This window comes from Acyrthosiphon pisum, chromosome X, assembly GCF_005508785.2.
Source record: "Acyrthosiphon pisum isolate AL4f chromosome X, pea_aphid_22Mar2018_4r6ur, whole genome shotgun sequence".
NCBI classification, from domain to species: Eukaryota; Metazoa; Arthropoda; class Insecta; order Hemiptera; family Aphididae; genus Acyrthosiphon; species Acyrthosiphon pisum.
Window position 1 is genome coordinate 64,830,206 of NC_042493.1, and position 11,950 is coordinate 64,842,155.

The 11,950-nt window shown below is 26.4% G+C and overlaps 1 protein-coding gene across 3 annotated transcripts in view; it reads left to right on the forward strand.

The window, feature by feature from the left end:
- Positions 1-11,950, forward strand: part of LOC100160344 (cell growth regulator with RING finger domain protein 1) — a 57,195-nt gene that overhangs the window by 28,480 nt on the left and 16,765 nt on the right. The window lies entirely within an intron of this gene.

Below are 11,950 nucleotides of genomic sequence, written 5' to 3' on the forward strand. Positions count from 1 at the left end.
ATTTATATTTTTGAAACATCATGTAAAGTAGTCGATTTTTATAATTGTCTTAATGATTATTGTGTTTTGTTGTATCTATTATATTATGCTCTGACATATTATTTCCCTTTGTTTCAATTGGTAGGGATGAATATTTAAAAAAATATTAAGCTTAATACATATTTAATGTAGGTATCCAATACATCTTATATTATATTATTATATTTAAATGTATTTATGCCAATAAACCTATATGTATTTTTCGCTAAGAAATATAAGTTGTTAATTAAATATTAAATATATTATGATGTATTGTTCAAATTATTTATTATTTAATAGTCATAAAAAACCAAGGAAGTCGCTCTGTTGGAAAATATAGATTTCGGTGTACCTCGTCATTGAGTAATACTATTATGGATGTATTAAATTCGAATTCAATCATAAATCGTTGCATACACGAAAAACGATTACTAATTATTGTATTATTACGATTATACTAATTGTAATAGTAATAATATAATCTGTAACCGATGGCTGAAAAAATAAGCTTTACAGATTTTCAAATCTAAAGAGGACAAACAAACTAACATTCATGTACATATAATATGTATATAGATTATTGTTTAACTTGTTTTTTTGAAAATTGCACCAACTTAATATTTATTGTGAAATATTTTAACTTTTAATAGGTAAGGTTAGGTTAGGTTAGTACGATTAATATTTTTTGAATCACAACAAAATAAGTAGGTATGTAGTAACGAAAACTTGAACTTAAACTGAAACTTTTGAAACCAACATTTTAGCTTCAAACACACATAAAAATAATTGTGACTTTACACCAAAGCTTTTTTTTATTCTAGTAATAATATAGCAATAATTGCAATAATCGGTGCAGATACACTGATTGTAGATATTGGCAAACGTCCTATAAACTGTCCTACGATAATACGATATACATCATTGTAGGTGACGAAGCTTAGTGTTAAAAAATGATTTACCACGTCCAGCATTCATATATTATAGTAAAGCAATTTAGGAATAGTATCTACAACTGTAGATGGGTGGTAAAATATTTAATTAAGGCGCCCGGTGCCGATGCCATTTTGTCTTCAAAAGTCAAAAATACACCCTGCGGGAATAACGATACCGCTTTGTAGAATCAACCAAATTTGATATTTTTTTTTTAATTGCTAGATGGAAATATTCTACAGCCCGCATCGTTCTCTGTTTTTCAATATTTTATTCTCAAACTTTATAATATGTCTAAAAAAATATAAAATAAAAGCATTTTTTTACAGACTTTTTGATACAATTATTTGAAATAAAATACAAAATCAGAGATTGATGCGGGCTGTAGGAAGTCTTCTTTCAGATAAAAAAATGTTCATCAAAATCCGACAATTCTACAAAGCCAGAGAGTATTATTCCCGTAAAGTCATTTTTTTATATATATAGTACACCCTATCAACCCCCCCCCCTAAATAGGTATCGGGTAGTAGATTAGTGGAAAAGTCTTATCATTAAGGTGGCAACTAAATATAAAATTTAATTTTCAAATTTTATAGAATTGTGGAAAATTTTAAAAACTGGCACCGGGACCCTTAATGACTCACAAGAGCTCGACACGTATTTGAAAATGAGTTTGGTATCTTGTCGGCTAGAGAATATTTCGAATAACAATGCGAATACAACCAGATACCAGTTCTGTTGACAAAATTATTTTAGCGGCTTTCTATCTGCACAATTTATTATGTCAAGACCCTGATTTTGACCCAAACAATCAATTTGATGATGTTTGATCAGTTTTCAAATATACCTACAACCAATTAAAAGAGATAATTACCCAATGATCTTTTAATAAAAGATATAAATATAAATAATATGCTACCATTCGCACGTCTACATCGCATTTGCATGAAAGGTGATATTGTTTGTCTGTGGTAATTTTGATTTTAGCCATTATAGCTACAGAATATACAGATAGAAATAATTCCACTACCTTCTTTAAATTTGTATTTTATGGGGATGTTGATATTTTTTTTCCTATCTCCTACCTATATTAGATGAAATGACAACAAAACATAACACGAAACACGTTTTTCTGAAACTTTGGTAGCATTTTAAGACTTGTTTGTAACGTAGTATAGTATATAAATATTAAATATGCATAGAAATTTGTATGACACATACCTCGTCATGCATTTAGAACGAATCCACGTGATCAAAAATATCCCGAGTCTTAACACGTGGCATAGGAGCGCATGTTTCGTGCTAATGGTGTTTTCCTAGATTTACAATGATGACGTGTGTGACATTGTTCTATGTCATTATGTTTTGGATCAGAATAATTTCAACATTAAAGGTAGTTTCTATTCTAGTAAGTATAGGATTTAAACTGAAAATTAAATTTATACTTAAAATTAAATATAATCAGTAGGTACTTATAATATTTACGCAATGCCAGTTTTTAACTAATACAATTTTTTAAAACGTCTCTTTTTAAGCTATTTATAGAAGTTCACATTTTTAATTTTTCTTTCGATTTATGTTGATAATATTTTTGCTTATTGGTTAAAAATCTTGAAAATGTAATAAAAGGTTCCTCATCAGCAAGTCATTTATACTTGGCATATACCCTTTCACAGGAGATGTAAAAGACTGGCCATGTAAAATTCTTACTAAAAAATGTATCCAATAATGAATCTTAGAATTTCAACACCTTTCTCAAAGTGTAACTTTTACTCCTGGTGTTATGTCTGAAATACTCTTCCGTTCTTGCCCTAACTGTACACTCTCTCGCAACCACTCGTATAATTGCATTATTAAAACCGACAAGCTTTCACTATATGATAATAACTTTCCATTTCTACTATCAATCACCCACTTAAAAAAACTAAAAATAAAAACTTCTTAAAACCATGCACTAGCATTTCTAAAATCTTCACCACCCACTTATGTCAATATCGTCTTTCCTGATTATATCCACAACTCTTTTCCGCTTTTTATTCTAATTTTTATTGATGATGTTATTTTTTACCAGCTGGGTTTTCATTTTACATCCCGGAGTTCCAGATTTATTTTTCTAATAACTAACCACCCACTGCACCTAGTACACGACCAAATGCTTAAAAATAATTTAAATACTTAAGAGCGGGGTGCCACCATTGGGTGACTTCACCCTCCCGCTAATCAACCCCATCCCATTTACTTATTGTACTACACATAAATACAGATTGTGTAAATATAAATTTGTGTTCAATAAAAAAAAAAAAATACTTAAGATGATGTTAGTGCACTATTTGTTTTCTCTCCCTGGGCCACGTGCAACCTACCATTTTTGTAATCGGTCATTTTATTAAAAATCATACAAAACAATTTTAGGTTAAGCAAACCGCTCAAACTATATATTTTGCGCATGGGCCTGAGAGAGAAAATAAATGTTGCGCTGACATCCTCTTAAAATTATCTCATCTTTATAACAAAATACATTTTTATCGCCACCAATTAAATTTTCTGCCTTCAAACTCTCTTCTAATCTATTCAAATTTAATATTTTTCTCTTATAATCAATAACAGACATTTTATATTCTCTAACAGAATCAGACTTTGACAATAAATTATTTTGTGAGTACCCCTCAGAAATAGTTGGTAACGAATTCATCAACAAACAAGCCAAATCAATGGCATCCCTTAGATACCCTCATAGTATAAAAATTCCGTGATCTGAATTCATCCAAAAAATTTTTATCGACAGCATTAATTTTGAAAAAGGTATAAAATTTGAAAAATTTATCTAGACCAAAAATATCTCTAAAAGTTAAAATATTTCGGAAATGTTACCATTTTTTGTGTCTACAGTTAATAACTTTTGAATTACACCAAAAAAATATAATCGATTTTTCTAAAATTTGTTTTTTTACTTTTTTTGTTTTTACCGACGCTTTAAAAAATTACTGAGAATTTTAAATTCACCAACTAGATTCACTTTTCTAAAACATGCTGATATCGAAAATTGGACTATTTCTACAACCCCAATTGTTGAAGACAGAAAAAAATTCAATTCCATTATTTTAATTACTTTGTCAAAACTTAACAAAATTTAATTGGTAGGTACTAGGTTCTTACTTCTTTGTTTAATAACGAATACCTAATTAATTGAATAATAATTTATAAAATAGAATTTTATTTTTTTTTTTGTACCAAGTTAATTTAAATTATGTGAATATTTGATTCCTAGCAGAAAACCATTGTTATACCTAGGTATTTATAATAAATTTAAACGAATAGTTATTTTTATTTTTGTAACAAGATAAAATCATATAAATGTAATATAAAAATATATGGGTATAAAAATGTCAATTTATATTGTCTGTAATAAATTTACATTAATAAATCTAAATATAATTCATTTGGTGTACCTAGTTAAATGTATTATTTATTACATTCCTGTAATATGATTTTATTACTTATGTACCTATAATAATAGTATAAATGTATATTAAGAATAATATGTATGGCATATGCAACGAAATATGAATTGATGGTGATCAGACAGAAACCAGAAAAAGAAAGTAAAAAGAAAGTGGTTATTACTAATGCAATATATTATTATAATCTAGCTGTGTATGTTACGTTACAACCGAACCCGTAATCCTTACTGTTCAAATTCTAGAAAGTGTTAAACGGATGTCTGAATAAGAAATGCGGGGTATATTATGTTGAATATGCATCTTTTCACTCTGATAAAACAATTAATATGTTTCATAAATTAGAGCTATTTTTATTGCTATTGTACTATTGTACTTACCGCGCTTGTAGTAGTCGTGTGTATAATTGTCATTAATATTTTGTATGTTTTGGTTTTTAAAAATGTTGTTCTTAGGAATTGAGAATTTAACATGTTATAGGTATTTAGTACAAGTACCTACCTACTTGAAAGTTATTTTTATTTTTAAATTTATCATTACCTATTATTTAATAATAAGAAAACTGAAAAACTGTAAGAGACATTTCATGTTTAAGTTAAACGTTGACTTATTCGATCTTCGATCTACTAACAAACATGACTAGGTAATCAAATATTTCTATGTTAATATAAAATAAATAAAGGATTTTTCAGTTTAATTTATTATTACATTCTGAGCGTAGCGAAAAAATGTATTGGTTTTAAAGTGATGTGTAATGTGTGATCACTCATTGGACAATAAATTGAGTGCGCTCAACATGTTTTGCATACCTAAAAGAATCAAGCTGTACAAATAAATTTTAGTAAACAAATAAATGAGAAACGTGATTTTTATTATGAGAATAATAGATTAAAAGTAATAAAGTGATAAATAATAATTAAATAGTGATAATTTTTAAAAGAATAATTTGTAAAATGTTTGATATAATATGAGGTAGGCATGTAGCTTATATAGTTTGTGACATAGAAAGAGGGTAGGTACATACATTTACACACAAATTAGTTTTAAGTTAGGTACCTATATTATTTGTTTCTAATTTCCAATTGATGTAAATATTGTAGAAGTTGAGGAACATTTTATAAACATTTTTTGTTTTATTAATTAAAAATACAACTTCCGGCTTTATATGCCATTCAATTTTTTAAGTTTAGTTGCTGTGCATGGTGCACCTATCCCAAGGTTCTATCAAGGCTCAAAATTATTACAAAATAGGAATATCTATACAATAACAACATAATAGTCAATGATAAAATCATACAATAATATATTTACTGTAATTAAAATCAATAGTTTAATTTAAAGTTAATATCAATACAAAAACTGAAATATAAAACATATTCTTAATATTAATATATTGTCCATATTGTATAATATATTTGAGAATAGTTTATACAATGAGTTAATTGTTATAAATTAAGTTACGCCAATTTCGTTAATTACAGCTGACTACCAGTTACGATTTTATGTTTAGATTTAATATATTATTTTTTAATTTCAGTGTATACTTTATTTAATACCTAAGATAAATCATATAGAATTACAGCAAAATCAATTAATTTCAACAGTGCATATTACATACGTGTGTCTTATTAGCTTATGACAAAATATTTTAATAACAATAAATTCATTAATTATTTTGACTAAAATCATATATTTATTTATTTACAATTAAGTTAAATATAGTTAAAAACAAAATCATAATTTTTCTTATTCAAAAAATATAGATACGAGTTACTTTTACCTAAATTTTAATCAATAAACGGGGTGATTCATTCAATAGTTAAACACTCATCGTCTCCGCTATCTGGAAAATTATTAATGGTTTAGAAAATAATGATTTTCATAATTTGAAACCTTACTATAAAACAAATTAAAAAAAAAAAAATGACATTTTCACTTGTTTTTATCGTTATTATATATATTTTTAAACTTTAACTTTTGTGAAAGACACGTATTTATTTTGTATTCATATGCCGAATATGTTTTTGACAATTTTTATGTATAAAAATTTAATTTTGAACGAGTACCTATAGTCGACTAACATTTTGCGGAGTATCTGTTCCACTCCACTTCACGGCTCATCAAAACATTGAATACTCATGAGTCATGACTTATTCTTAACTACTCGTCCGAAATTCGATTTCTTTACATCGACATTTTCAGAAAAATGTTTCCACACACAATTTAAATGTGTTGTCATTAAAAAAAACTAAACTTCAAAAAATGATAAGTATCAAAAAAAATTCAATCAAAATAGAACATTTTTATAACCATTATAAAATATTATACTTGTTGCATATAATACATATATTACACAATCTTTACATTTTATTTCTTGCAAAGCATAATATACTCGATAATATAATAGTGCCTATATTATTACTAGTTAAAACGATTTAAAAACTTAATAGATACCTACGTGCACGTTGTCTGATACTTTATAAAATGAAGAATGTCAAGATAAATTCACATGGTTGTGTTAAATTAAAATTTTTAAAATCATATAAGAGATGGGAGGGTAATTAATCATTAATGAAAAACAATAAACCAATAAAAACTTAAATAATTGGTTCTCGGCTGACCTTCATTCGCTACATTGACATCAATGTAGCAATGACCACACTTATACACAAATAATTAATACACGTAATTTATATTTTACTGAATCACTATTAGGAATTTTAATGTTTGGTTCACTCACTGCTGAGTAGGTACTATAGGCATTGACAAAATGTGAACAAACTATCCAGGAAGGACCTACGCGCATCCAATAGTAATCCGAATAATCAAATTATACAATTAAGACAATAGAAATCATTGTTTTGGATATTTCTGAAATGAGAATTTAAAATTCAAAATTCGTAAAAATAGTAACAAAAAAGTATTATTATAGTCACATAGGCGACCAATAATAATATAACAATAATCCACGATGGATTAATGAAGACCACCCCTTAACGCTTCGATATACTATTATCGAGTTAAAAGTTAAAAGGAAATCTCATTTTTTTTTAAATTGATACTCTAAAATGTAGAAAAACACCCAAAATGTAGTAAGTATTCTTATTTAAACTTATTGTCGGTAATATTGATATTCCATTTAACCTCGAGCGTTTAATATTTAAAGTGCCTATAATCGATATGTGAGCTAAAAATGTGCTTTACATAAAAACATTTTATATAAAAAAAATACCAGCGTATTTTATCGCAAAGGCGTGCTCAGGACTCTGGATTCAAAGTTTTTCGGGCAAATGGGGTTTTTAGTATACTTTTAGCTCACGCAAATTCATGATAATTAGGTACATGCTAATGCTAATTATTGGCATAACAAAAAATGAAAATTGGGTTTTTATCATTTTTTTTCGGTGGGGGGCTTCGATGTTAGTTATTGGGGGGAAAAAGCTTTTTTAACGGGCAACGAAGGACATATGATCTGCTAGTATATGATAAATATAGAGTTTTCTCCGTAAATAAAGATTATTATTATTACTATTATTTATTATTATTTTTTTTTATGGATCTTAAGCATCGGCAACAAATTATTAATATTTAATACATTGTAACAATGTCTACTGAATATTATTATCATACATAATTGGCTATAGTCTATGCCCTTTGGCATTGTATTGGCTTATAAATCCAGATAATTTACTTAAAAAAATACTATATATTTTTTTATTTTTTATATTTCCTAACAAAGGAATTGAGCGTGAGAATAATTTCATGACCATCTGTACATACAATTGATGTACCTACTTGTGTAGTTGTGTAAAATTCATTATCACTTAATAGCAATCATAATTAATAACATAATATTAAAGCAAACAATAAACCTACAATAATAAAATAAATAACTAATAACCGCAGGTATTATTATTATATTATAAAAAATTTTAAAAGCGTAAGTACTATTTTATCCTTTGTTTTTATTGAATTGTAATTTGGTTTACATTCTTATTGTATATTCTTTCTATATTTTAATATTCATCATCGCATTGGTGGAAACGTAAAATAAAGTACCTACCTTTATATTATTCTAAATTTTTTATTTTATATTTACAATCCATTTATTTTATATTTATATGTTAGTTTAGATTATGTATTCACCACGCAATAATATGATCTACTTATTAGTTAAAGGCAATTATATACGATTTAGTCAAGGAAATTAAATATCTATATTTAAATGTTATGGCCTAAATAATTATCAAAGAAAATTATTAAGACTAATCAGTTAACTGTCATTAATTGTTGTATATTAATTATGGAGTATAGATGGATAATTATTATAAATTAAAAATTTTAAGTGGTACGTATGCAATTTGATTGTAAAGTAATAAATTATAATTATCACTAAGCTTAATATAATATATCATTTAATCAAAATTTATGAAGTAAAGTATAATATATTCATTAATCACTATATGGCGCGGTAATACTTTTCATGTGGATTTACATAATCAATTTATAAGCACCAATGCAAAATAGAGAGGTATAGTAGGTAATTAAAATGTATTTAAAACATAAATAAATATAACGGAACATAGAATATATGAAAAAATAAAGGAAGAAAGCGATCTTTAATAAAATCTTACTAACGTAGGTTTTATCTATTAAACAAACTATAGACATAGTTTTGAATAAAAGAAGGACAAATTCATTGCAACAACAATTTTATTAAAAACAATTTATTAAATGCACGTTAAAAAAAAATCCACAACGACAAACGACACAATTGCTTTATAGGTATCCTTGAGTATATTAAAAGGGACTATAGTCCTTTATAGTATACTATAAAGTTCTATGATAAAATAATTTTAGGTATATATTTCAGTTTCTGTGTGGAGTGATTGATGTATTTATTGCTAAACATGCAATATGTTTCATCGCCAATAAGTTATAATTCATCTGATTTATTTCAAACGAGCTATATTATAATATTACTATTACGTATATCAACCAAAAATAACACTGAAAATAACAATATATTTCATATTCATAAAATATTTATTGTTAATCAATAATATATATAAAAAAATATTTATATAGCCAGTGAAATATATACGTGGGATTTCTCAATTGGGGAGGAGTTTATTTTGCCCAGTCTTTTAATTTCAGACGTTTAGGTGAGGCATTTGAAAGAGTTTGTACAACTTCAACTTATCAAATTTTCTTGTAGAAATAATGCTCTGATAATTAATTGTGATAGAGGGTTTTGGTAGAAAATTGGATCTACCTATTCTACCGAGGTTGGTACTTTTGTGAGGTCGAAATTAAATGTTCTTAGTAATACACTATAAAATAATCAAGAAAAAAAATTAAAATATGTTAAAATTTTAATATTATAATTAAAACAATATTGTTTGGTAACTTTGGTTAGACCGTCTTCGCTTAGATTTGTCTTCAATAAATATTAGTTTTTTTCTCAACATGTCAATAAAACATTTTTTGTTCGGTTATTTTTCATAAGCATTTGAAGTTCAAATTTTAACAAACTACAGTAAATTAATTTGTAGATAAAAATGTATAAAATGTCCAATTTTTATAGCCAAGTCTTGAACATTTAATACAAGGTCTCTCATATAAGCACCTATAGTTCGTACTGTTACCAAAAAATCACTGATAATTTTAGGAAAACTAGTATGAAAAAACAAAGTTTTTTACAAAAATTATTTTAATCCACCTACTTATATATTATTATTATTAATAAAAGTAATATTAAGACACAATAAAATATACTAGGCTGACACTCCGTCTCAACTCAGATTTTCGTATACAATTATACATCTCTATAATATGTATCACTGAATTCAAATTGAACACTTCCATTACTGTGACCCACTCGACATCTACTGTACAACAGATTGGTTCCCACTGTCTCATTTTTCATCAATTAAGGTTTAGGTATATACATTTACATCCTTGCTTACTGGTTGACTATACAGTTTAAACTTGATACATTTTTTTTAAATAATAATGATACGAGCAATGGTACGGGCCCTTTCAGCCCTTTAGTCCTCTCCTTGCTTTACGCCACTGAATATAAAAGTGTAAGCTTAACCAATACCACATTTTAATCGAAATATCCTGAGTTCTTCTGGTTTACAATGTTAACCATATGATTTAGCCATTTCGATTTATAGCTGTATATATTGAGGAAAGAGAAATATGATATATTTTGTTTTTGGTTTTTCTTTGTACATCGGTTATGTTTGTAGATTGTGGGTACTTTAGATAAACTAAAAACGTGTAAACAAATGTACAATAGTTGGAAAAGTGGGCACCGCTCTGCTGTGCAGTATTCGTCGATTATATGGATGTTCTAAATTTGAATTCAATAATAAATCATTTTACACGAAAAACGATTTTGAGCGGGGGCTGTATGTCTAACACAGCATAGTCTAAGCATACTTAAATAAATATTCAAATTTAATAATTATAACAAAAAAATTACTAAAAATCGAATAAAATTTATTTAATAAGGTTATTTTCCGGGAAACTGTTTTTATTGTTATCTAGATATATATCTATAAAAAGAATATTTTTTATGAATTTCTAAATGAAAAATAATTGGATAACAATAAATAATTGTTTTCAAATAGTTTACTCTTATCATATATTTTTTAATATTTTATTGGTACATGTGAACTTGTGAACTTGTTACTTGTTCTATGGTATTTAGCCTATAATTTTCTTGAAAACAAATAAGTATGCATATAAGCTTATATCATACTATTTTAATGTTTGTACTAAAATTCAAAAATGTTTCTTCAATATTTGATATTTATCAGTTTACATGGTCGTGAAAATATTCTGATTAAAAACCTAAATAAATCTGTATGACAAAAAATATCAAAAAATTAGATTTTTTCCCCAAACTATGTTGTCTATACAAAATATACCATAAATCATACATAAAAATAATTATTTTGAATACCACAAAAATTAATTGATTTCTTATAATACGACTTGGTCTTATATTTTGTTTATGGTTAGAATGATCAGTAAGTTTAAAACGTTGTCAAGTATATGTGAAAATTCATCGATATAAACGCTGTACCTATATGTGTGTAAATATCATATAACTCAAAAACATCATGTCTTCTATAGTCCTGAAGTAGTTGAAAATAATTCATTGTTATTCACACATAAAAATTGTAAATAATTGAATAAATAGTGTTTAATAATAATCTTTTAAGGGGATTGGTGGCGGTGATTTCCTGTCTTTGTCTAAAACACGCGCAACATAAGAATTTAGACGTGTTTTTTGTCCAACGTACCGATTGATATAGTGAAGCGATAAAAATTCTGAAAACAGATTTGAATTTGTCATCAAGTCTACTTGAGATCGGTCAGTCTACATTTTTGATTTTTTGATTTAACTCTTCTCTAAAAAATGAAATATGAAATTTTTTTAATTACTCTTTAATAATACAATCATTTTTAGGATTTTTTGGGGATAATATAAAATATGTGGACTGGCCGATCCCAAGTAGACTTGACGA